At 42.6% G+C, this 27,443-nt stretch overlaps 1 protein-coding gene and 1 long non-coding RNA gene across 2 annotated transcripts in view; one reads left to right on the top strand and one right to left on the bottom strand.

The window, feature by feature from the left end:
- The window catches only part of Zfhx3 (zinc finger homeobox 3), a 682,326-nt gene that overhangs the window by 258,946 nt on the left and 395,937 nt on the right, over positions 1-27,443 (top strand). The gene's annotated exons all lie outside the window — the stretch shown is intronic.
- The window catches only part of Lncbate1 (brown adipose tissue enriched long non-coding RNA 1), a 31,426-nt gene continuing 18,978 nt past the window's right edge, over positions 14,996-27,443 (bottom strand). Inside the window, exon 2 of the long non-coding RNA NR_077224.1 lies at positions 14,996-15,367. This is a non-coding gene — a long non-coding RNA (brown adipose tissue enriched long non-coding RNA 1). The remainder of the gene's footprint in view (positions 15,368-27,443) is intronic.

Below are 27,443 nucleotides of genomic sequence, written 5' to 3' on the forward strand. Positions count from 1 at the left end.
ATTAAAGATCTGTTTTCCTTGCAGAGAATCATGAAGGCTTAGGCAAGGAAGGTGGCGAAAGATAGCTACCCTGGGCTGCCCAGTCTCTCTTTAGATACCTTGCATGCTTTCTGCTGGAACAAACCATTGGTTGGAGGGGAGTATGTAGCTCGATGAACGTACATGTCCTTTATCACGGAGAGACCAAGGATAGACCATGAATTCCTTCTCAGCGCTGATGGCTTTCACCCACCCACCCACCCCACCCCACCCACCCACAAAGTGAGAGGCTTTCTGCCTGGTCTGTTTCCTTACCTCCTTTGCAGACCCAGCCCTGCTACTCTCCAAACTGCATCTGTCCAGTTAAATGGGTGTCCTCACTTCATGCTCTCATTATCAGTACATTTGGTGCAGGAAGGAGCATGGTGGCTAAATGACAAGTGAGGGAGAGCTGTGTCCTGCATGTGCCTCTTGGCCATGGCAACATGGGCTCACACTCCCAAATCACACCCCAAAATGGTGTTTGGCCACTCCCAGGCTCCTGGAAGTAGAACTTCGATCTAGAGAAGCCATCTGTCTCAGCAACTAGCTGGTGGACACCTCCTCACAACGGTCTCTGCTCCTTCCATCTCTCCTCTCCACTACGAATTTGCAGTTTGATAATCATAATTTTACAAGAGAAAGGAAGGAAGGAAGGAAGGAAGGAAGGAAGGAAGGAAGGAAAGAAGGAACGAAGCTATCTCTCTGAGCTCAGTCTGCTCTTCCTCCTGTGGCCCTATCTCTTCCCGGGCTGGTGACAAAGGGGATGTGTCACTTGAGATAGCCTAGCTGTCAGGAGTAAGACCTGTACATGAGGATTCAATTCCAGCAGCACTTGTCCTGAGAGGAGCTGTCCAGTTTATCAGCCGCCGGCAGCACCTCGGCAGCAGCAGCAGCAAACATGGCTTTTTTTTTTTTTTTTTTAATTCCCTTTCTGGCTTCTGATTAGCTCTGGCAATCCAATTAGCAGAGGCATTTATATCACACAGGCTGAGGTTCCCTACACATCCTGGCAGCTCAAACCACTCATAAATCCCACCGATACTACATCTTCCTGTGACATGGATTAATTACAACACCAGGCCCTCCTAAGTAGGTCTACCAGTGCAAGTACATAAGAATATTAGAATCAAAGACAGGGGGCCAGAAGAAATGTCTTTTGTCTGTTATCAAGAATGCACCAAGGCTGCCTGGGAAGCCATCGCCATTCTCCATCTCTGAACCTGGGCATTGGTGGAGCAGATGTCGAAGAGGCCAAGTAGGCCTGACTCATGCATTATGGGGGATTCATGACCTAATCATGGCACATCCATATGTTTGATTGTTTGTTCATGCCTTTGGGCCCTTTACTGTGTAAGTTCAGAGCTCTTATGGACTCATTTCCTGCTGTGGCCCGTGCACAACCCGAAGAGTTAAACTGCTTTAAAACCCTTCACGAAGAGAGATGTCTTTATCCTCATTGGTATTCCTCTGCAGTCGGGCACAATCATGATATTGTGGTAACTTTGCATCTATCTACCGTTTCATTCCAGATTTTCCCTTACATTCATCAACCTCTGGCGTCTTTCTCTCCATTCATCTAGGTATATTCATTTAGATATCAACTATTTATTCTGCTACCCAGTCATCTATTCATCCATGTGCATCTCACTATCCATTTTCTACCCATGTATTGATCTATGAATTTCTTTCTATTATCTGTCATCTACTTGTCTATCCATTTGTGTCTCTCTTAATTCATTCATCTGCATTATCCATCTATCCGTTTTTCTATCTATTCATTAATCTATTCGTGTGCCTATCCATGCAATCATCTATCGTGGGCTTATTGGTGACCAGTCCCTTTTTTATTCTGTGCCTTTTGTTAGCTATGATCTTAACAGGGTCCAGGATTCCCATTCTCAATCACTTTTAAGATAAATAATAGCCATTTTCCAGATGAAGTCTATAAATGTTATGTGCTTGGCTGTCCATTCCTGAGTTTAAAAGAATGAACTAAAGAAATAAATCAGGTTTAAAAAAAAATCACATGATTTTAAGTGAGTTAAAATTACAAAGAAAATATTTTACCCTGGGTTCCTGGAGCAATTTCCTTGCTTAATAAAATAGACATCTCTGCTCCCCTTGAACCATGCCTTTAGAAGAGATGGTCTTTAGATAATGTTTACAACATAAATCTCATTCAACCTGTTATGTTTGCCACTGTGCATCCTTCATGCAAATGATTCAGTTCAACAACAGGTTATTTTTATCATAAAGTAAGACAGATATTAACCCTAACATGGCAGTAAAGTTGTATGCATTAAGGTCTCTTCTTTATCTAGAGAGGGTTCAAGACCCCATGTGTGCATGTGAGTCAGTGTGGGGGGTGGGTGCACACACTATGTACATGTGTATTCATATATGTTTCAGGAGAAAACTAAATACAAAAATTGCATTTTTTTCTCATTATTTATAGTTAAAATGCATTTAAGTCTAGGCTGAGATGTGGGCTTCCATACTTTCTCAGAACCCTAGTTTTAGCTCCAAAGAAAATAGGTTTCTGGGGAGAGGAATGAAAAGAGTCACTTCCACTGAAGACAGAACACCCACATTGTTGCTCTGAATGGCCAAGACTGAGTAGTGTGGCCGTGACTCCTCAGCGTTTGGAGGACAATGTTTCCCAAGCACTATCCCATGTCATAATCCTAACTAAACAGCAGATCTCTACCAATGTTCATCTTCAATATTATGGTAGCCAATATTTGCCATCAACATTATGATAACATTTAGTATAGCATCTACAATTTAGAATTCATATTTTTTGTTTGTTTCTGTTTCTGTTTGACTAAAATGAAGTATGTTTAGCCCTCTATGTGTGCTAGTTTCACATGCAGGGATTCGGCTGAGAACTATTCAAAAACATTTTATTCACTGTCTCTACTGAGTAAGTGCAGACTCTGTTGTATTCCGTAAGCGATTGTGCCCGGCCTTGTATATCATCTAGAGATACACAGGACAATATCATTAAATCAGATATTGCAAGTTACCTAGAACGATTAGAACATAGGAGACTACGTACTATGTATGTGAAAATAATTTCATTTTTTCTATGACTCTTCAAAGTCCTTCAACTAAATTGTCCCAGAGGGTCCAGGAGTCAATACCTTATAGATTCTAAAAGATGACAATATATTGAGGTGAAGACCATAAAACCCAAGAGAGATCATTGTGAAGCCAAAGAGTCAGACCCAAGCCATGCTGTTCATTCCACCACCATAAAATCCAGGCAGACTGGATTCACCTGGTTCTTTTCTCTTGGGTTGTTCCCATTCACCTTCTCACCATTGTTTCCCAGATTCTCTTGTAATCTGGAGTGAGATGGCATGATCTTAGTCTAATCCTGTTTTTACTTGCCATGCTAAGATGACCTCTCTAGTCAGTACCATTGGCTTGATGTCTACAGCTCATTTGCAGGAGCCCAGAACAGGGCTTTGATTTTTTTTTATTATCAATTTTTATCCTTTGTTTTTAATTATGTAGATGTGGTTAGAGGTGGGATGTGCACATGAGTGCAGAAGCCTATGAAGACAAGCGTTGTCTGATATCCCGAGCAAGAACTACAGATGGTTAGGAGCTGCCCAGTGTGGGTACTAAGAGCCAAACTCAGGTGAGAGCAGCGAGCGCTCCTAAGTGCTGAGCCACCTCTCCAGGCCCTTGAATTCTTTTAAAAAGCATTCAAAATATCAACTTCTTGGTCAGGAAAAGCATGTTAACATATAGTAATAGCATTGCTCAGACTCATGGCCGTCTGTATACTAACACAGTTCTAAAGTGTCTTGGTTTTCTGAGAAAGGACTGTCTCCTGATAGAGTACACTGGCCCAAAAGTAGCACCCCTTGCAACTGTAACTTGTTATTCCTCAAAAAGTCTAGAAGGTAAAGATCTGTTGGGAGTCAGACTATTGCCTATGTTCAAATCCTGATGCCACTATTGTTGGTACCACTGAATTGTTAGAGATGAAGTCATAATAGTAACTATTGTGATTTAGATGTGATATAACTCCCAAAACACTCATATATTGAAGCCTTGGTCCTCTGATATATCAGGGTTCTGACCTGCTCAATGTATTGCCCCCTTCAGATAGATAGATAGATAGATAGATAGATAGATAGATAGATAGATGTGTATGTATGTAATATATATGTATATATGTACACATATATATGCATATACATATATGCACGTTTATTTATACATATATACATATATGTACATGTGAGTATGCCTACATATATGTATACATATATGTGTACATGCATATTAATATGAATATATGTGTATATATGTACATATATGAATACATATACATATATGTGTATATGTATGGAGAGAGAGAGGAAATAGGAGCCACTGAAGACATCACTTTGAAGAGTGTCTCACCTCTGACCACCTCGGGTCTCTCATGTTTGCTTCCTGGCTACCATGAATGGACAGCTCTGCTTCCTGTCGTAACGATCCTCCTTCCTTGCCTTGGGCCCAAAGCTATGGAGCCAGCCCACCAAAGACTGAAATCATGAGTCCAAATAAACCTTTCTTTCCTTGAGCTGTTTCTCTTGGGTATTTGTCATGCACAGGAATGTTATGGAGGTTAAATGAGATCATATGCAGAAGATGCTGAGAGTAGAGCCCACCTATAATGACAGTGCAATAGAATTCATTACGGCGACTGTTGTCATTGCTCAAGCTTTGACATCTTGGCTATACATGCCCCCTTGTCTCTACTCTAGTAGCTCCGGCTAAATCAATTTTCACTTTATAAAGTTTGGCGATCTTCTTGACATAACAGAGGGAATAAGAATGTGGTAATTGGACTTGCCTCTCTCCTCTGGAAATCGGAACATTTTCTCTCAGAGAAGTGCTAAACTCTGTGCTCTCTACCTGGAGCGAGGTCTTAATTCCACATTATAAAATCCCTTTAATAAATCAGCGTCACCTCCCCTGATGGGGGTTTGATCCCTCCCGAACTTAAAACAATCCTGCAAAAAACCTTATTAAGAACCACAGGTTGAAAAGAATATTGTCAAAACTTTCTCTCTCCTTTCCTCTCCTCACTTTATTATCTCTTCATTTTTTTTGTCATTTAACTCCAATTATGAGATGCTAAGTGCTTTTGGAAGTTCCATTGTTAATATCTTCTTACAGCACTATTAACGTAAATCAAGTTTAATAGTGTCCCAGCAACTGTAAAAGCAATCAAAAATTCAGTACTCACGAATCATTCTGTAATTTCAGCATAAAATGTTAATAGAAATAATATCTAATACCATAAAATATCAGTAAATTCAACTTTAAATATAGGTGATGAATCTCTTCACTATCCTATAGCATGCGTGGAATATTCTAGTATGAAGTCCTTAATTGGCCAAGCCATATCTCAGTCATGTTCAGGCTGTCAGAAGTCCCCTCCTTTGCCCTAGCCTTGCTAGCCAATCCAAGCGGAATGAATGGCAATTACCAGTCATTTCTTCATGCCAAACAAACCTAGTCATCTGACCACTGGAGTGGGTGATGGGGGATGGTTCAAGGTCAAGGTCAGAAGAGCAGCCAACCTGAAGGAACGCAAATTAAGACAAAGATGTCCTCAGGAGCCCCAAGACACTGTATTGTGTGCCATCAGTCAATATGGCTAACATACAGGCTCTGTCTCTGGGGAGCATGCCCCTTCTGGGACAAACCAGACCTGAAATGGCATTTCAGGGCCAGCAGCGAGCACAGCTAGCACATACGCCCATAAGAAGCATCTTACTCATCAATCACTAGCTGACCCGTTTTTTGAGTTTTAAAGTTTGATCAAAGTCAGCAATTTTTTTTTATGAAGAGCTGATCTTCAAATACTTTAACGTACAATAGCATCTGCACATCCGTCCGCCAGTCCTTTTCGTTGGGGGGTTCACAGCATCTTAGCATGGACCACTGCCATGTTACTCATTTCTGTCTAAATGCAGCTTCTTTGAAGTAAAAAGAGAGCCCGAGGCATCCGGGAAGGCCATCAGAGTCAGCGCCGCTCCCTGTCCTGTGCTCATACATCCCTGCATTATATTCCAATTTGATTGACGTGGATAACTCCCAAACAACTGATTCTTTAACAAAAATGGATCTGGGATGGTGAGGCCACAGTGCTAAGATGCTCCAAAGCAGAGACTAATGATCTTGGTTCAAATGGGGTTGTATTAGGCAACCATTAGGGCTTCCAAAAGAAAGGCAAGTTGCAATTCAGATAGGGAGTAAAGACAGTGGGCAAGGAGCTCAGGAGTGGAGCTCTTGCCTAACATGCATGAAGTCCTAGTTTTATCTCCAGTGCCTGAACAAAGAAGGAGGAGGAGGAGGAGGAGGAGGAGGAGGAGGAGGAGGAGGAGGAGGAGGAGGAGGAAATGAAAGAAACAAGAAGGAAGACAGAGAGGGAAGAAGAAAGGAAGGGAAAACAAAAAAAGGGAAGAGAATGGTAGAGAGACAGAAAGAGGTGTTTTAGTGAGTGTTAGGTGAGGAGCCAGGTGCAAATATGCAATGCTGGGTCAGAACAAGAGTACAGTGTCCCAGTATTCACCCTGTGCCTGGAACATGCTATTCGGTTCTCATTGCTGACGAGTCCTGGCCTCTGGAAATCGGTAGTTCAGAATCTCCTAACTGATGCCCAGTTGTGGTTCTGACCTCCAGGCATTTGCTGACATCTTAAACCTGGCTTCATTTGCAGCCTGAGACTGCCCTGAAAAACAAGTGTGGGACACTTCTTGCCTACTGAACACCATTGTATTCCTTCCTCCAACCATGCTTCCTTCAGGAGGGACACACCCCCACTGTGACGTGCATTGGCTGGCACACAATCTTGGTGGCTTTAACATGTGTTCCTAAATATATGCAATAAGGCCATAATCTCTTGGCTTTATGGTTACTGTCATGAAAGCTGAAGTTCAGTCTAGATAAAATTGTAAGACTATTCAAGAAAAAAAAAACAGTAAGTCACAATAGATGGTTTTCTGAACTAGAATAAAATCAAGACGGTAGCTATGGAATGACTAGAGTCCAAGGAAATCACTTAAGATTCAGGAGATATCTCTAAATAAAAACACTATGAGTACTGTGGGAGATGGCCCGGTGCATGCTGGGAGATGGCCCAGTACATGCTAGGAGATGGTCCAGTGCATGCTGGGAGGTGGTCCAGTGCATGCTAGGCAAGCATAATGACCTGGATTTAGATCTCTAGCATTCACATGATAGCCAGATGGTATGTATCTGCAACACCAGTACCTGGGCTAAGGAGGAGACAGGAGGATGCCAGCCATGTGATATTGGTGAGAAAATAAACACACAGATTGAGCAAATAGAACCCAGAAGTAGACCCACACAAATAAAGCCAAGAAGTCTTTGACAAAGAACCGGTAGGGCTATAAGAAAAAGACATGAGTCTTCTGAAATTTTCTGGAAATGTGTACAAGATAAAGCTCATCACTGAGTGATGAGTAACAGAAAAATAAAATGTCTGCAGATAGAAAATGTGTTTGATATAATACAGTATATTCACACACAGTGCACTGGGGCAACTGTGTTGAGACATAGTAAGGGCATAGAAAGTACATTTAACGTGTCTGTATGTGTTTTTTTAAATATTAAGTAAATTATAAAATAAAATAGATATGTGGTATTGCTTTCACTTTTAGTTTATGAAGATATAAACCATTTAAAGTAAATCTGTACATATGCAGATACCTATGAAATAAAGTATATACTTCTACAAAAAAAAGAATAAAATAATGTGCTAAAGTTATTACTGTGAATAGAAGTATTATCATTTTTCTACTTTCCATCTTATATTTTTCAAAATTTCCACAATGGTCATATCCGTTTTTTGTAAGCAATAAAAAGTATAATAGCTATATAAATAGATAAAAGATAGATGATAGGCAGATAATAGAGAGAAATAATATACATTCATTTATTACAAAGTTTCACCAAGGCGCTGGTATATAGAACATCTTTTATCTCTTGGCTTTAGTACCGCCTACTTCACAATTCTAAAAGTGTGTTTGTTCTGTAGAAACCCTGCTTTCCATTATGATTGGGGCCACAGAATCAAATGTGATGTGTGACCAGATTTTCTTCTTAGGATCATCCTTCACGCAGTAGCAGCATTCAGAGAACCCAAGTATAAATACGAAAAATGAAGACAATATCAAAATAATCAAATCATCCAGAGCTGATTCAGAAGGAATCTCATAGGCCCTGGATGTTCCTGGACTGTTTTATTTTTCACATTGGAGACCTGAGGTCAGGAAAGAGTGGAAGCAAGAGGAAACAGATGTCTCTGATTTGATATCCAGCTCAGGTTCTCCCTGGGCACCTCCTGGCCCCTATTCCTCTAATAACGGCTCCTTCTCCGGGTCCTTGGGCTTTTAGGATCTACATCCCATCCTTTCAAATTTATGATCTCATTCTGCCATCTCTGGCATCCCAGACTTTCATCCTGAACTCCTGTTTTTCTGCCAGCCATGACCAAGGAGGAGAGTTTATTCTCAAGCCAGTGTTCTATGGAAATTAGAAATAAGTTGGTTACAGATATTCAGATTCAATGACTTTATTACCCCCATAGCTTTGCTATACTTCCAATAGTCTTCATGCTCAAACAGTTCTGTGGCACTGTGCCTTCAAGGGTCTCCCCTTTAGTTCATTTGCCCTTGCAATAGAGATCCTCTCTAGACCTAGAGCATATCTTATGTAGGACCCACCCAACAATTCCCTATAGCATGGTTGTCCCCAAGGGACACCCTCCTTCACTTATACAAATGCATCTACCCCTCAAACTCCACCTATCCTGGGGCTGTTTTAGAAGATTTAAAATACACAAAAGAAGGAATTATAGTTGTTTAAATGAATCTGTTTCACATAGGCTAGTGTATTTGAACACCCAGTCCCCAGTTGGTGACACTGTTTAGGAAAGCTTAAGAGGGGTAACCTTGCTGAAGGAATATGTCATTGGGGGTAGGCTTATGACTCGAGTTCCTTTCAGTTCTCTCTCTCTCTCTCTCTCTCTCTCTCTCTCTCTCTCCCACCCCTCTTCTTTCTGATCATAATTCAAGATGTGAGCTTTCAACTTGATACTCCGTTCTTCACACAGGTGGCCATGCCTGCCACTCTCCCTTCATGATGGACTCTTTATCCCTCTGGAACTTCAAGCCCAAATAAACTCTTCCTTCTGTACATTGACTTAGTCATTGGGTTTTATCACAGTAACAGACAAGTAACTAAGACACAGGAAGGAAGGAAGGAAGGAAGGAAGGAAGGAAGGAAGGAAGGAGAAAGAAGGAAGGAAAGAGGGAAGGAAGGAACAAAGGAAGGAAGGAAAGAGAAAGAAGGAAGGAAAGAGGGAAGGAAGGAACAAAGGAAGGAATGGAGAAACAAAAGCAGGTAGGCAGGCCTTTCAGTGAATACAGCCCACAGAACCATGGCTCGACAGACTATAAGGAATATCCACTTCAGCTCTCACTGCCCCGCCTAACCAGATGTTTTTGGTTAGCACAGAGGCTGCACAATGAGCACAGCATCACTAAAAGACTCAACAATCAAAGAATTTTAGAAAATTCTACGGTGGTCGTTTGAATGAAACTGGACCCCAGGCTCATAGGGAGTGGCTTAATTGGAGCTGTGGTCTTGTTGGAGGAAGTGTGTTACTGGGGACGGGCTTTGAGGTTCAAGATGCCCAAGCCAGGTCCAGTGTCACTCTCTTCCCTGCTGCCTGCCGTTCCAGATGTAGAACTCTCAGCTCCTTCTCCAGCACATGTCTGTCTACATGCCACCATGCTTCCCACCGTGATGACAATGGACTAAAGCTCTGAACTTTAAACCAACCCCAATTAAATGTTTTCCTTTATAAGAGTTGCCATGGTCATCGTGTCTCTCCATAGCAATAAAAAACAAACAAACAAACAAACAAACAAAAAAACCCTACCTAAGACAACTGCATATTGTGTCTGGCCTTTTGGAGCTTAATATATATGATATGATGTTAAAGGCTCTGTGACTCTTGGCACAAAGACTCTTGGAAGTAAAGCAAAGCTGTGGGGGCAATAGAGCCATTGAATCTGAGTATCTGTAGTTGGGTTATTTCTGACTTCCATAGAACACTGGCTTGAGGATGCACCCTCCTCCTGTTCACCCTAGCATTTCTCTTCTGTTAATGGAATCCCAGCCCTTTTATTTCACACCTTACCTAGTTTTCCTTAAAACATAGTTTCCTGAAGAAGTCTTGCCCTATTTTCCTACTGGTCTTCAGTTTTTATGATGCTAGAATTTTTGAAAAAGACCGGCGTACGACCCACCACCATGATATTCTTTGCTCATATTACTGTATAGTGACCCTTTCAGTTTATGATCTCTTACCAACAACCATTGGTTGAAGAGTAATGGAAAACTTCAGTGCCCTTAAGATAGCAGAATGTGGACTGGGCACTGGGTATTCCTTGATGCTACCCTGCCAATTCAGCAGCTCCCACACCAGGGCTCAACTCCATCCCCCTCCACAGTACCACTCATTCCCTGTAGCTCTTGCTCCTCTCTCTCTCAGTATCTGATGTCATTCTTTGTTTCGAGTCTGTCCAACAGAGACCTGCAGAGGCTGGGCTGTCGAATAATGGAGCCACATTGATCAAACACGTCTGCTAGTGTTGGTTTCCTATCAAAACAACCCACAGCCCCCCAGACCTTCTGCTGTTTCTGTGACTTCTGTTTATCCATAAAGGCCATATCTGTGGGTATAAACATCTGTCAACAGCATAATACATGAGCAGGATCTGGTCTATCCATATACAAAGGAATATTGCTCAGTCACATAAAAGGAACAAGGATCTGGAACAGGCTGCAGCATGACTAAATCTTGAAGACAATATGTTAAGTGAGAAACAGCTGTGGGATTTATGGTGTATGATTCTATTTATGGGAAATAACCAGAACAGGCAGATCCATAGGTGTAGAAAGCAGAGTTGTGGTTCCAGATGTGTGGAGAGGAGGGAACAGGGTGGTGACACCTCCCAGGATGGATCTTCCATTTGGAGTGATGAGGAGCTCTGGTGTTAAATGGCGACAGCAGTGTAATATTTTTAATGTATTTATTGCCACTTTACAGTGGTAAAGTGTATGATGAATGTATTTACTGTGTTCAAGGAAAGGCACTTGCCTCCAAGTCTGATGACCTGAGTCTGATTCCTGAAACCTACAAAGCCAAAACAGACAGTCTTCTCCAACAAGTTGTCCTCTGGCCTCCCTACGCACGGCATGGCATGCACACTCACGTATAAAATAAACAAATACATGCGTGTAAGATTTATCTTTTAGAAAACAAGTTGGCTTATCCCCACAGTCAGCCCAATATTATTCTCCATGTTCTTCTGTTTCCTCACCTCCAAATCTCCACTAGATCATGAGCCCCGCGCATCTCTACAGTGAGATCCAAGATGGATCACACACACTGAAGTGTGCCAAGAGTTGCCTTCTTGTTTAGATTTAGTTGTGACAGAATACAGCATCACCTGCTGTGCTGTCCCTTGCCTCCTAAGGAGCCAAAAGAAGACTGAGTCCATGCCGCATCTTATGCTACATCCTGGGGACCTGGGTCTTCAGGATGCACAGAGCCGACACTATGCCAAATATGGGATAGAGTGACATAACAGTTCTCACTCTTATAAGGAAACTGAAGCGACCATCGTTTTTGTCTCCTAGGAATGATGTATGGACAGTAAAACTCATTAATGCTCTCTTTTTCTTCTTTAAAGTCCCAACATCTATAAGTTAAAGGAATTAGCTCTACGTTTGCATCTGTGACAAAGCCATTGGTAGAGACAGGTGTGAGAAGGGAAGTCTATGCCATCTCTGGGACCCCAGAATGTTCTGGATTCCTCCGTTATCAAGAAGACTTCTTTTCACCTTCAATCAAATCAGAGAGAGAGTGAGAGAGAGAGAGAGAGAGAGAGAGAGAGAAAACCTATTATGAAGCTGTGAGAGAAACAACCTTTAATCCTTGCAAAGCCCAATAATATTATGTATATTGACTGAAACCCATGGAGTGGGCCTACCAGGTTTTTTCATTACCAGGGTACATTGTAACCTAGCTACCTTTGAAAAGTAACCAACCTCGAGAGGCACTTGACATTTGCAAAGAATTATGGGTGCCCTCTCTATGTCTTCTCAAGTTCCCAAATTTACAATGGTCTTAATTTAAAAGTTAAGCCGGGGGGATCAATTGCTTAGTGTCGGGCCAGGCTGCCCTTTTTAAAACAAAACAAAACAAAACAAAAAAATACCAAGCCCCCGTGGACCAGTGTGACCTGACTTCCTCCCTGGGCTCAGGTTTTGGTGATGCACAGGCTGTCCTGTGTTTAATTTTGAAGGAAGGTGTTTGTACTCAAATCCGAGTTGCAGGTCCCAGTCCTCCAGGTGTTGCTGAGACACATGAAGGCCGCAGCAGCTGGCAATGTGGTGGTGAAAATGGAAAGAAGAAAAAAAAAAAAAGGACATAAGTCTCTTCTTTAGCAAATCCCCTGGAAATGACACAGAGCCTTGAGGATCGATACCATTGATCCAGCCAAGGCTTCCAGCAGCCTTGCTGCATCTTGCTCAAAGCAACAGTCACAACCCAGGGAAAACACTAAAATCATGCCCAGGAAAACTGTGCCCAGATCAACTCAGGAAATAGAAATCCAAGTCCAGCCTGTTACCAGCTTTCTCTCTTTAGGCAATGGCCATGGGTCAACATTAGAGCAAGGATCAGTCTGAAATCCCAAGTGGGCCATGGCCTTGCTCTCCCACAGAACATTATGATGTTCATTGATACCAGCACCCCGGCATCTCCTGCTGAAATCCATGTCCTGTGTAAGTCAAGACTTCGGGACAAAAGAGGAAGCAAAGCTATGTGAGTTTCTTGAAAGCATCAGAAAGTAGGTATGCTACAGAAAGAGGGAGGCAGAAGAAGGGAGATCTCTGAATTTGAGGTCAGCCTGACAGAGAGAGAGAGAGAGAGAGAGAGAGAGAGAGAGAGAGAGAGAGAGAGGAGAAGAGAGCACTCAAACAATATTTGAACCTGTGATAAACACATGGCCTCTCTTTGTTTCCTATAAAAAATCAGGCAAAGCCATAATCATTCGTAAATGAATGCAAACTGTTTTACCACAGTCTGGTACCCAGACCCCAAAGGTGAATGAGCTGACACTTAACAGTAGAGTTTCCCGTCTGGGATGGATAAAGAACTGTCTCCACTATAATTAGTAGAAGACTATAGAAGTGCTCTAGGAATCCCAGAGGAGAGGAAGTGATTCAGAGAGGAAAGATTTTTGCAGAGAAGCTGGCCAGTAGTAAGCTACAGATATATTGGTAGGAGTCTTGAAAGACAGAGTAAAGATTGCATTTGCCCTGCAAACAGCACGAAGTCTAAAACAACAGAAGGGTGTAATGCTTTGTCAGTTAAAAAAAAAAAAAAAAAAGATACACCTAGGTAGCAAATGTATCAGTCAGCTATTGCCACCATTGTGCTGTGTAACAAATCTCCCTCAGACTATCTTAAAATATATACATGATCTTTGGTTCTGTTGGGTTGAGATCAGCTGGCCTGGGGTCCAGATTGCAAGAGGAGTTCAAGTGAATGTCATTGCTCAGGATTTTCAAACCAGTCACTATTCGGGGCATATTGGTCTGGAACAGATCCACAGGGCATAAGCACATGGACAAAAGATGCAATGCCTCCTGTAGAATACACATACACACACACACACACACACACACACATACACACACATACACACACACATACACACACACACATACACACACGCGCGCGCATACATACACACACACACACACACGCATACATACACACACATACATACATACATACATACATACATAAACAAGCACACATGAGTGCACAAGCACATACATGCACAATCACACACACACACGACACACCATGCATACTCAGAAACACATGTGCACATGCACGCACATGTACAAGCACACACACCAAGAGACAAATGCAGCCATGCAATTGAGCCACACACCAACACACGAGGGAGCACGCCCTGCACCTTCAGTGGGAAGAAACTGCAAACATCACGAGAGAGACAAAGGCTGTCGACGTACGATTCTCGGATGCAGAAGGCATGAAGAATTGTGAACAGAGATCCTTCCTCCCACGCCCAAGGAGAAGACAAGCTGGGGGTGGAGAAACCGCAGGCGGCTATGATATGTTGAGTGGGGTCCCATGTAAAACAGAAGGAAACAATCCATTGAGGAACACACAGAACCCTTATGAACCTAAGGGATCCAACCGAGCCGGCCTTGTTCATCTATTTAGAACAGGAATAGAGCACTAGCTGGCGCGTTATTAAGTGGCTGGTTGAAACACTTAGGAATTCCTAGTTGAGTTATAGTCTTGGCAGCGGCTGTCTTGCAGGCCCATCTGGTTTGAATTGGCAAAAGCACAGCTGTGCCTGCTGGTGGGTGAGCCTCTCTTTTTGAGTAATGGGTCTGTGTGGAAGGGGTGGAGAAAGGATGGGCCCGTTGTCATGAAAAATGGGTAGAGAGAACACAGAGCTACTAGTGGTTTCTCTCTGCCACAAGGAAGTGGGCCTGTGGTTCTGGGCTAGAGGACAGATTCCTGTAGAATGACTGGTCCCCTTCTGTATCTCCTGAGCTGTCACCCGCACTGGGTTCACACGACCGCTTCTCATCCTTGGGATATGAATTGATTGTTTTGCTTTTATGGGGACTTGGATAATTAGTTTCACGTTTTTAATTTATAGCATTAGCTAAGCTTTTTTAATCCGTTATTTATGGCAAAAAAAAAAAATTAAATTGCCTCCTGCCCCCTCTACTGAAAGCATCTCTGGGTCCCGTGGTTGGTGGAGCGTTTTTCAGCCAAGCCTGTGGCCTTCTTAAGGAAAACTTTTCTCAAAGATGAGTTATGATAGGATCTTTAATTCTCTCCTCCCTGGATCTGGGGAACATTGTAAAGATCAATAGCAACAAAAAAGTCTGAGATCCTTGAGTAGAAGTTATGTCTCTCTGAAGCTGTTTTAGAAGGTGATGCTGAGCGGGCTGAGAAGAGATGGTTGCCCATGTAGAGAAAGACCCTTGGGTGAGATCCTCTCTCAGTGTCATCTAGCTGCCCTCCTTTGCTCCAGACAATCACAGGGTCCTCAGTGAAGTACAAAAGTAGGCAGTGGCACGTGTCATAAGCCAAAGACCAGAGGCATGTACCGCCTCCAGACATTATAACACCATGTCGTTGTCCAAAAAGTTCATAGTCCAGAGTCCTGTGGATGAGGTCCTACAAAAGAAAAAAAAACAATTCTCATTTTAAAGTGGTTTGTGCTTTTATGCTGGCCCTCATTCATGGCCTGTCTTTTGCCACAGTAGCCCACGGGCCCCAGCCTAGACATGTCTGAGACTGAGCAGGTTCAAGCCATCAACTAGAAGCCTTAGATTCTAAGCATCTTCATTTACGTCTAGGCCAGTTAACTCCTCGGAATCCTGTCTAGTCTGGAAGAATGGCTGGCAGATTCCCAGATCCTGGCTCCTTTGCGCTGAGTTGAGTTTGTAGCCTCATCTTAAGCCACAGGAGCAAACCTCTGTCCCAGTGGTAGGTCTTAGGAAGCCAGGCCCCAGGCCTTCCATTGAGCCCTACTGCTGAGGTAGCAGGAGGCAAGCGTGGATTGTATCCAGACTGGTAGCTACAGCCCTGAGCTATCGTTGCAACTTCCACCCCAGCTTTGATCCGTTGCCCAAGCCTATCGAAGCTGGAGTGTTGAAGGGTTAAATACAAAACACCAGGCTGCAATGGAGCAGTAACTGAGGACAAAGAGGATACTGATGGGCAGCTGGGGTCCTGCCCCTCCCTCCCCGCATCTAGGCCAAGGGGTCTCGGTGTTTACTGAATATTAAATAAATACCAATTGAATCGTCTGTTTAATGAGGTGTATCAAACATGTAATAAGATACATATCTATTAAACAGTTGTGAAATCTCAGTAAATATGTTCTTAATAATCAAGGGTGCAGATGGCTTACAGATTGGACCAGAGAACAAAGACAGAGAGAGCCTGTATGAGGAACTGAAGGGCCATCTCCTGAAAGCTGAGAGGGCGGGTGATTTTGCAGCCAGAATTTGATACATGTATCTGGGCTGAGCCCGAGTCAAAATGGGAGCCAGGCCCATAAAGGGCACTCTGTAAACTTCAAAACTTCAAGATGAAGGGCAACAGTCACAGAAATGAAAGACAGACAAATGGCTGTTCACAAAAAAAAAAAGAAAGAAAGAAAGAAAAAAAAGACCCCCCCAACACCCCCCCTGGGTTTTAAGCACAACTTCAAGGTCCAGGAGTGCACAGGAATCTCCAACTCCACGTGCCCTCCTTGAACGTCCCCCACACTGCAGAGCGGGGCCAAGAAGGAGAAAACAAAAGAGTCACATGATATGTAGGGAAGGATTATTAACTTGTTTTTCTGTCTCTTAAAAAGTGGTAATTATCATATTATATTGCAATGTGCTATTGAGGTTACTTTAGAAAACTACTGAAAACTGATCCCTTTCTCCTCCTCGTGCATGTAGGTCAAACCCAGAGGCTGGTTCGGTGGGATTGTCTGCCAAATAATTGGTGTTTAGAACGGAGAGGAGGCTAGAGGAGCGGAATGTTTGGGGGGAAGGCAGGGTCTCTTAAAGGGAACCGTGGATGAGCTCAAAGCTCAAGACCGTGCTGCCCAACACGCCCTGAATCGATGGGCACAGTGAAAAAGGTTGTCTCTCCACCTTGAGGCAACCCAAGACTGGGTGCTCTCAGCTTAGCTCTGATCCCATGACCCTATCTAAATGGGATCCCATGATCCCAAAAGAACCCTCCTCTTACAGGGTCCCACAGAGACAGTCAGAGCTACGAAACTCCAGGGTCTATTCTGTCTTTCGGATGAGAAGGTGTCTCAGATAATCAAAAGTACAACGATGGTAATAATTGATCTTGTTGTTCCTTCCTGGATACCTGATGAGGTCCTTAGCATTTACGTGTATTCATTATCTATACAACACAATAGCCATGAACAGTTCTTATCTTTCCCTCCAATCAAGAAACTTGGAAGGCGGGCTAGAGAGATGGCTCAGAGCACTTGCTGCTCTTGCAGAGAACAAAAGTTTGGTTCCCAGCACCCACCTGGTGGCTCACAACTCTACTCTACCTCTAACTATAGAGTCTCTAACTCCAAGTGATCCAATACCTTCTTCTGGCTTCTGAGGGCAAGAGACATCCCTGTGGTGCACATGCATGTATACATGAAAATACCCATGCATAAACTTTTTTTTTTAATGGGGAGAAGTTTGCTGGAGGGATAGTTCAGTGGGTAGGAGCATCCGTGAACATAAGAACCACAGCTGAGAACCCAGTACTCACCTCAAAAGCTAGGTGTAGCCATGTGTGTGCCTGTAAGTTCAACACTGTAGCCGGCAGAGACAGGAGAATGGATTTGTGTCTATTCGTACATATGTGCAAGTGTGGGTATGTGCATGTGTGTGCCTGTGCCCACAGAGGCTGGAAGTCATCAGAACCCCTGGAGCACAGCCTAGTGTGAGCCACTAGTTGTGGATACTGGAAATCCAATTCTAGTCCTCTGCCAGAATCTTGAAGTAACAAGCCATCTCTTCAGCCCTTTGTTTCTGTTTTAGATAAAATGTGGGACCAACAAGCAAACCGGCGTTTCTTGAGGTGATAAATGGAAGTGGTATAAAATGAAAGTCAGCCTGTGACATCATCCCAACATGGACTTTGAATCTAAAGCAGGCACTGGCAGCCTCGGGCTCTGTTCTGTAGAAGGAACTCAGAGAGCTACTTTTCTGTTCATATTTGGTCATTCGGTCTCAAGGGGAAAGCTGGATAGGAGCACAGAGTATAAGAATTTCATGAGTCACTCTTGATCCTAGCTCTGGGGAGGGAGAGGCAGGAGGATCTCTGTGAGTTTAAAGGTAGCCTGGTCTACATAGAGAGTTCTAGGCTGACAATGGATGTGCAGTGAGACCCTGCCTCAAAAATAGAAAAAGAGAGAGAGAAAGAAAAGAAAGCATCTTGTAAGCTATCATTCTATCATCAGGGGCATTGGGATTTTGTTATTGTGTCTCCTGGATGCTCAGAAAATGGGGGTAATGTTTGAAAAGATCTTTTAGGGGCCCCCCAAAATGAAGAAGTTCCTCCCTTCGTCTATAATGCTGCCTCAGTTGTCCCCCTCCACAGAAGAGTGTGGCCTGTGGGCTCTGAAAGAGGATTAACTGTGGCATTGTAAATATGGCTCCTCTGAGCTGACGTGGAACCTTGCTCTGTATGTTCCAGGTTATTAGGGTTAGCAGAGAGAATGTGCATTTATTTACTGAAGGTACTTTATAAATCAATACCTTGTTTTTGAATTCAGGTCAATAGGAATAACTCTGAAACACAACCAACAACTACAGCAACCCTAAAACAGCATTTTCAACTTATTGATTTTTTTGAAAAGTATCTTTTCCTGGCATTATTCACACACCCTTGATAAGCAACTCAATGCAATAAAAAAAAAAAGTAATGGATTTTTTTAACCCCCAAATATATATTTATATCTTTTTTTTTTCCCAACATGTCTTTGAATGGTAGCCAGGTGGCTTCTTTGGACTAGATATGTTTCTGGGAGAGATGCAGAAAGGAAGCCCACGTTTATCCCCTGCCCTTTTGCTGTCTGTTTTAGAGAACAGCCAACAGACCAAAAGCTATTGCCACTCAGTCATGTCCCATCTTTCGGTGATTTTAGATATTAATCTAATCTTGCCAAAATCTGTGTTTCTTCCCACACCGTATCTACTGAGCATCGTACCTGGCCACAGCCTTCACCTGTGCACGTCCCCACGCACGTAGCCAGGTGGAGCACTCTTAGTCTGCGATATCCATAGACTCCACGGTGTTAGGGAACACCCAAAGTTCTTTGCTCGTACGTGCGTGCTTATTTCATGCAGAGGGGAGAGTGGGCATGATTCCAATCAGAGATCATGCCCCTGAAAAGCTGTTCCTTGTTCCTCTAAGTTGTTCTCCGGGGACTCCTGGTTTTCCTGTGGCATCTGGGGTCAAAGGAACTTTCACATTCATATACAGAGACTTTGGGCCTGCTTTATATTAAATTCTCTCCAAAGTAGTTTTCTGACAGCTATGTGATACTGTGCAGACATAGTCAAGTGTTCATGGTGAGGTGGACGGTGCAGGGACAGACAGTAAATAAGAAGGAACTGTCCTCTGTTAAGTTTGATGTTTAAAATATATATGCAACCGCATTTTAACTTGCCCTCCGCAAAACTCTATTTGAATCTATTCCCAACTCAACCATACTGTGAGATGAGGCCTACCCGTAAGGTTTATAAAGAAGGCAGAGAAAGGGATCGTTGAAGCAACAGACACTGCTTTTGCAGGGTCATACTTGCCTGGCTTTCACAAGGCCAATCACAAGCCCCACCAAAATGGGCTCATGGGAACGGATCTGCCCCTCTCTTCTGTGTTTTTTCCTCCCCGTGAAAGATGCCACATTAGCAGAGGCATCCATCACCTTGGAGACACAGACTAGCCTCTCACAGGACCCCGGAGCAGCCGCCATCTTGGATTCAGAATCTCAGTTTCCAGAACAGCTCTCTTGCCTATAACTCACCTGGTCTGTGGTACAAACTTACGGTACAAATGGACCAACGTGATACTAACTCCTCATTAAAGGATCTTGTGTTTGGCAAGTATTACTTTAATTGAAATGTGTTACTTTTATTAACGTGATTATCTTTATTTTCAATGTTTTATTGGCATTCATTAATTATATATAATAGGTTTCATTATGATTTTTTTCATACATGTCTATAACATATTTCAATTGTATTTACCCCCATCCCCCTCTTTTGCCCTCCTCTGACTCCTGTTAATCTCTTTCTTCTTCCCCAACTAGTCCTTCTTCAATCTGGATATGTTTTTTTTTTTCTTTTTCTTCTTGTGGCCCAGTGGATTTTGTTAGGGTCTTTTACAGGAGCATATCCGGGAGTTTGTTTATAGTACCACGCACCTACACCACTGAAGACAAATGTCTCTCATAAATCTTCAGGGAGCAGGGATAGAGGGGGCATGAATCCCTCTCCCTTCCATAATAGGGTATTAACAGGCCCGGTCTTATGGAGTTCCTGTGCTGTTAATCACAGCTGATGTGGATTCAAGAAGACGATAACCATCTCATACCTTGAAGTCAGCATTACATACCATGTTCCCTCCCTTCTCCCAGCTCTTACATTCTTTCTGATCCTCCATTTTTGATGGTCCCTGACCCTTGAGGGGTAACACAGATGCCCCATTGTGGCTGGACATTCAACAGTCACTGATTCTCTGTACGTCAGTCAATTCAGAGGCTCTGTGGTTACTGCTGCTTGCTGGGAAAGGAAGCCCACCTGACTGAGGCTGATAACGGTACTACTCTACAAATGCAGACATCGTAGTGGTGGAGGTAGTTTCATAGGCTCTCATGTTCATTGAACAACACAGTAGTGGCCTATCTACACAGACCTGTGACTTCCCTAACCACAGATTTTCCAACAGGTTTACGGTACAAGATGAGAATTCCCTCGTAAAAGCAGGCATCAAATAGGATTTTTTTTAAGGTGGTTACCGTCATAACAGGTTTGCCACTATTGTAGCAGTGGGTTCATCTCGCTAGTGTATTCAGTGTGCTTACACACAGGTTCCACATGACTAAGACTGCTGATGTTCTTCCCCAGTCTGCTAACTAGCAGAGAAGAGGCTCCTGGGCCAGTTCTGTCTCAGTTTCTTTATGTCTTGCAGCCAAGGAACAGGGCCCTACCAGCTTGTTCTAAGGAACCAATTATTTTAATGTTTGACCATTATTTGCCTACAAAAAAAAATGGTAATTTCTTTGGTCAAACCCGATAGAAATACAGTATTTGTCCTGTATATGGGTCACTGTTTTTGAAATTTTGCATTTGTTTGGGTAAAAGAATTTCACCACGTTATGTAACCCAGATTATTTTTATAAAATAACATTTTCTCGTTAAATGTTTTATTCATTATTCCTGCTGATAAAATAATGTACCATTTAAAGAAGACAGAGAAAAGCACTTATAATGTGATCATCTAGACATAGCCGTTCTGTTATCCCAGTGATAACAATGATGAAATTTAGTTTGAAACAAACTTTTGTGTATATAATTTTCCCTTATTAAAGACAAAAACATAGTTGCATCCTAATGAGACACGTGTGCTTATGCTCACACAGAAAGTTAAATCTCAGATTAATATTTGATGCTACAGGGAACAGAGCAGCTTCAACTTCTCCAGAACTGATGATGCTTTGATTGTATACTTGACGGTTCTGAGAACACCACTTCACATAAATACACGGTATTAAACAGTGAAAATGTGGTTAGGGCCCTTTCAGAAATTGTTGGAAATTTGCTCTAATTCTAAGCTAAAATCCAGCTATTCTCTCTGTGCGTCTCCTCTCTGTGTCTCTCTCTGTCTCTGTCTCTCATCATCATCATTATTACTCTTTGACCAAACCCTCCCCCATCCCCCCTTCCAGCTTCTCCCCATCACGTACTCCTTACCACTTTTCCTCCCCACTCCATGTGTCCCTTTTAAAAAAACAAAACAACAAAAAAAAGAGTGAGTTTGCTTAGTTCTGCCCTTGTACACGATTCTTATTTTAAATGTATGTGTGGGGGAGGAGAGGGGCCTACTGCCTGCGTGTGTGCTTGTGTTGTGTATCACTGAAGTGTCTGGTGCTCTCAGGAGCCAAATCCCTTGGAAGTAAAGTCACTCTCTATTGTGAGCTGCCATGTGGGTACTCTGTATCAAACCTGGGTCCCCTAGAAGAGCAAGAAGTGCTCTTAACAGCTAAGCCATCCCTCCATCCCCATTGTACATGGTTCTTCAGAATATATTCTTTCAACTCAGTTTTCTGGGTGCATGTACATCGCTGGGAACTTTTACATCTTCATCTTGAATCCTACCTTTGTCGTTAGGCATTTTCATGCAAACGCTTTTCATTTTATTTAAGTCACCTTGTTAAACTCACGTAAATATTTATTTGGATTAGAAAGGAAAGCAACATGTTCATTTTTTTTTTAAGTACTTAAATGCGGATGATAATGTAGAGTTAAATCATTCTTTATGTGGCCAGGAACTATCATACCTGTGATCACGGTGTAAAGTTCTCTGTCAACACAGAATGTTTGGTATATTATTATAAATGTCTTCAGGCAAACACATCTCCTCCCTTCTCAACTAAAGATTTCCCACTCCATTTCTCAAAGTTAGCATCACCCAGTTAGCCTTCACAGGCGTCTATTGTTTGGTGTTGGTCATAGATACCGCAGTAGAGAGAGAGAAGCTCACCGAGATGCTAAGCTTTCATTTTCTTGAAGAGCAGAGGGGTTCAGACTTCTTGGGGGAAAAAAAAAGACTGACCCTAGCCAGCTCACTCCAGTTACTTTTATTCAATCATTACTCAAAATTAATTGGAGCTGGAAAAGGTTCCAACTGCCAAACTTATCTTGCCCTTGCTGCCTGAGAGCAGACGACCCACACCGATCCTGGTCCCTACAGATCCTGGTCCCTTCCGATCCTGGCTAGCTGTAATCACAAGTAAGACCTCTGTGTTTGCCAGGAGTGTCTTAGGACCGAGGTTTGTCCCCTGGCAATCTCTCACGTAGCACCAAGAGCAGACTTTCCAGGAAGACAACATTTCTTTAAGGTTCAAACAGTCTCAAAACAACTTCTCAGCCTTTTCTGATTAACACAAACAAAGCAAAGGCTTTGCTGAAACCTTTCACACAAAGCCAGACACAAAGGCTTTGCTATAAATTACACTGAAAACCAGAAATAAAGGTTTTACTTTACCTATGACTACCAGCTTCTATCATGTATGTATGGCACCTTTGATAATAAACTCAGAAAGTAGTGGAGAGAATGTTCTAGAAACTCCATAGTTCTGTATGGCTCATTCCTCCAGGTTAAACTACTAAGACAAAAGGAGTAGACATACATTTATATCTTTTGTTTCCAAATTGGTTTCCAAAATATCCTAATTTGCATTCCCACCTGCCTCGTTAGAGGGGCTCCTTCATATTTTCATGCTGAGATTGGGGTTCCACTTCTTACCTCTTCTCTGGGCTTCCAAATGAACTTAATAAACAAAATGTTACTTTATGTCAATTTGCATGACTGATTGTTCCTGATGTAGACATTGTTTTCCCAATTATCTCTTTCTACTCTCTCCTTTTGCCCCTCTGGTGAGTCATTTTTATTTTTAAGATGGCTGACTTCAAGATGGCTGACTCACGTTGACATCCGACCTTAATTCCTAGTCTACAGTTATGAAGCAAGTGAGCTCTGAACTCACAAATTTGGCTTCATTATTACTTACTGCCAACAAATGAATTAGCCAGACACTGTTAGAAATTTCTGACCAGAAATACAAAATGTTGAAACCACAAGAAGGCTTCTCATTATACCCTGCCTTAGCCAACTGCCTTCCAACGTCTAATCGTGTGCCCTTTCATTTAAAAAGAATGTGAATAACTTATACTTTGAAAGAGAGAGAGAGAGAGAGAGAGAAAGAAAGAAAGAAAGAAAGAAAGAAAGAAAGAAAGAAAGAAAGCAAGCAGCAACAGAAGAGGAAAGGTAAAGTTTGTTTTGTTTCCTTGGTTTAGAACTAACACCTGTCAATCATGATGGCTGAGCCCTAAGCCTGTGGTGTAAGTCTTTCTGTCTCTTTCCCTCATGTTTGAGTTTCTTTATGCATACACGCTCAAATAACTGGGGTGGTAAATCTTAGAACAGACCTATGTTAGTGCCTTTCTACGGTCACATACAAGCAGGTACCCTCTAAATGGCTGTAGGTGTACTTCCTAAGCAGTCTATTGGGCTGTAGGTATCTGCCCTTTCTATCCATGAGGAATCACACCCAGGCTATCCTTAGGAACACCTAATTCTAAGATGCTTAAGATGTGTAAGATGCATAGAACATGCACACATCCTAGTCTATGCTTTAAATCAGCTCTGGGTTACTTAGTGTGCTTAATAGAATCAACGGCTAAAGGAGAAGCTGGTATACTGTATTGTTTTAGGAATAATAACAAAAACAGAACCTGTACATGTTCATCACATAGACACAATATGATGTGTGTGTCTTTGTGTGTCTGTGTGTGTGTGTCTGTGTGTGTGTGCATGAGAAACATGTGCTTTGTTGAAACAACAGATGAGATACAGGTAAACACCAAGGGCTGACTGTTGACATAGATATAATAAAAGTATAGGGAAAAGGGAGAGTAGAAAGAAGAAAAGTGATATATTTAAGGGAATGCAATACTGATGGCAAAGAAGAAGCTACAGTCATCTATAAGAAAATCCTCAAGAGGTCCTGGATGATGTAACCATGCTCTGGCCTAGATGTGAAAGGAAGACTGAACTGTGGGCTTCCCTGGGGATGGAAAGAGATCAAAATTGAAAGGGAAGCACCCTGACATAAATGTCTAAAACCCAGCAGACTCCCTGTTTTCCTGTGTTCTGCTGACCAGATCGCTTCATTAACCACCCCCAAAGCTCGCCAATATCAATGGTAGTTCATAATGATGACCTGGGGGCACAGCAAGATCTCAAAGTGCCCTCTGACTCATCAAAGAAATATTAAATTAAATGTATTTTGCAGAGGTCTAATTCTTTTAAAATTGGTGATCCATGTGTGGTATATATGATAATTCCCTATTAATTCAATATTTGATTCAACCAGAGCAATATTTGAGTAATCCATTTTCCAACAAGAGCGAAGAGTTGATGCCCATTTTTTTTTAAAACGCTGAGCGTGCCCCCCTCGCACGTCTGTTCTGTGTTACATACAGCACTGAAGGATTTACATAAGCAAGGCTTAGTGCCTGTTGTTTTCTCTCTCTGCTCTGCTGTAAAAGTTCATTTTTGGAACCCTCCACTGTGATTGGGCCGGGTCCATTTGCCAGCTCCTTAAGAACTTCAGCCGAATTGTAAATGGCAGAAGGGATGGGGCGTCATTTGCATGCATAATCACGTTAGAATGATGGAACAATGAGACACATCATTTCTGGGAAGGAGGAACAATGGCAGACGGCTTCCAATCCTTGGGACACTCGGAGTAATTTATTACATGGCTGATGTTTGCTTTCTAATCTCCACGAAATGATCTCTTCTTGAATGGTACACACAGGAGGAGCTACCATCCCCTGTGTATTATCTTTACTGCTTTACAGTTCTTGAGTTCAGGGCCAATGGGATCACCCTGGCTCCCTCACATACACACCACATAGAGTCACAAAGATAGACCGACAGACAGACAGACAAACAGAAAGACACACACAGAGTAATTTCAGTCCAGATAACATCTCAGGAGTTCAGTGAAACACCCTCTCAGAACAGCGGCCTCGCATTAAATTAATTTAATTTCTGCATCTAGTTATTGAGTATTGTCCTCTGTACATTGACAATTTGCCGATTGCTCGCTGCCTATTTCTAATCAATCTCACAGATAATTTACCAGCCAACTAAATCGTTTTACTAGCCTCTCACCCCCTTCTCTACCTGACAGGGGACAAAGTAAATACAATCAGCCCTGCTTTACGCCCTCAGAAATTTATGATGACCCCAGGCAAGGAGCTTTCTGCAAGACTAATTTATGTATAGTGGCATCTGTCACTGTGGCACTTGGACACGTCCTGGGCTTTTTTTTTTTTTTTTTTATTAGTTATTCCTGGTAACAGCCCTCTGAGATCACAAGGTAGGGTCAGCTATACCCTTCTCCCAAGGCTTCTTAAATTGCATTATATGTGTACATCAGTGGTCCATCCCTCAAGTCAAGAATATGCTCTAGTAGACCATAGATCAAAGTCACCTTGAATATAAGGACTCAGAATCTATGCCAGGCCCAAAATCGTTATTATGAGTCGAGTCTTTATTTCTTCCTCCACAATAAACACTAGTTCAGGGAGGAAATCACTTTCCTGAGGTTGTAAAACAATTAAACGGTAGTGACATTGTCACCCTGGAAGTTAATGGTTAAGCCAAACTCACGGAACCCTGGGTTCAAATCTTGACCCGGCTTCTTACTCATCCTTTTGGCTTTGGTAAATCACTTTAGTTGCCTCTCCCCCCACAAGCACTGTCAACATCTTTCTTTCTTAGCTGTTTTGAGACAAGGTCTGGTTCTCTATCTCAGGCTGGCTGTGAGCTCGTGCAGATCCTGCTCCCAGCCTTCAGGGTGTTGGGATGACAAGCTTGCAGCAATATCAATTTATCCAACATCTTTAAAATGAGGAAAGCATGAATCTGGAGAAACAGCTCTGTTGGTAAAGTCCCTGCTGGGCAAGCATGAATAGCTGAGTTTGGACCCCTGACACCTATGTGAAAGGCCAGGTATTGTGGCTCTCACCTGTAACCCCAGCACCGCAGAGAATGGAGAAGGGGTCCTTGAAGCTTACCTGCCCATCCCTCTGGCTGAATCAGTGAACTCCAAGCTCAGAGACCCTGTTTCAAAACAGCAGGCTGAAGATGGAAAGCGGAAGACACTGGAAGTTGACCTTTGGCCTCTATATAAACACTCACAAGTCAATATGTGTTTGTATGTACTTGTATGTGGGGAGAGAGAGAGAGAGAGAGAGAGAGAGAGAGAGAGAGAGAGAAAGAGAGAGAGAGAGAGAGAAAGAGAGAGAGAGAATGTTCTGAACTCCCAGGGTTATTGTAGAGAATGGAAGAATAATAATAGTTCCTTAGTTAATTGCTTCATGGCCTAGGTCATTTGCCCCTTTCTGGGTGTAGTCTATATTTAAGCCTACAAGGTGAGGGACGGCTACTAGCAGGATACCAGGCTGTAAAGAAACTAACCTGGCAGTCCACCGTCCCTGTCTAAACACCTGGTACTGTTTACTTTAAAAAAAAAAATCCTTCAGGTCCAGGCAAGAATCTTTTCTGTTACAAAATCACAGATAAATGGAATTTTTTTATTTAATTTTACTTCAGTACTCCAGTGTGGGTAGAGAGCAATTGAAAAGGGTCTTTGCCAAAAGTCAATACAAACTCATAGCAGTTCAGTTTTCACACAGAAGCCGGAAGCATCGGATTCAACTTGCTTGCCTAAGTTACCTGTACGTGACTGTCACCGCAAAAGGGACATGCTAAGGACTCCGTACACATGAGGAAATGGCACTTTGACATACATAAGTGACCTTCGGGAACAACCCGCCTCCTGTGGCCATCCTGCCTCATCCATTAGTCTAGATGAAGCAGGTGGGTTTCTGTTTTGTTTTAAATTTTATGTTTTGTTTGTTTCAGTCTTCAA

Source organism: Mus musculus, chromosome 8 (genome assembly GCF_000001635.26).
Source record: "Mus musculus strain C57BL/6J chromosome 8, GRCm38.p6 C57BL/6J".
NCBI classification, from domain to species: domain Eukaryota; kingdom Metazoa; phylum Chordata; class Mammalia; order Rodentia; family Muridae; genus Mus; species Mus musculus.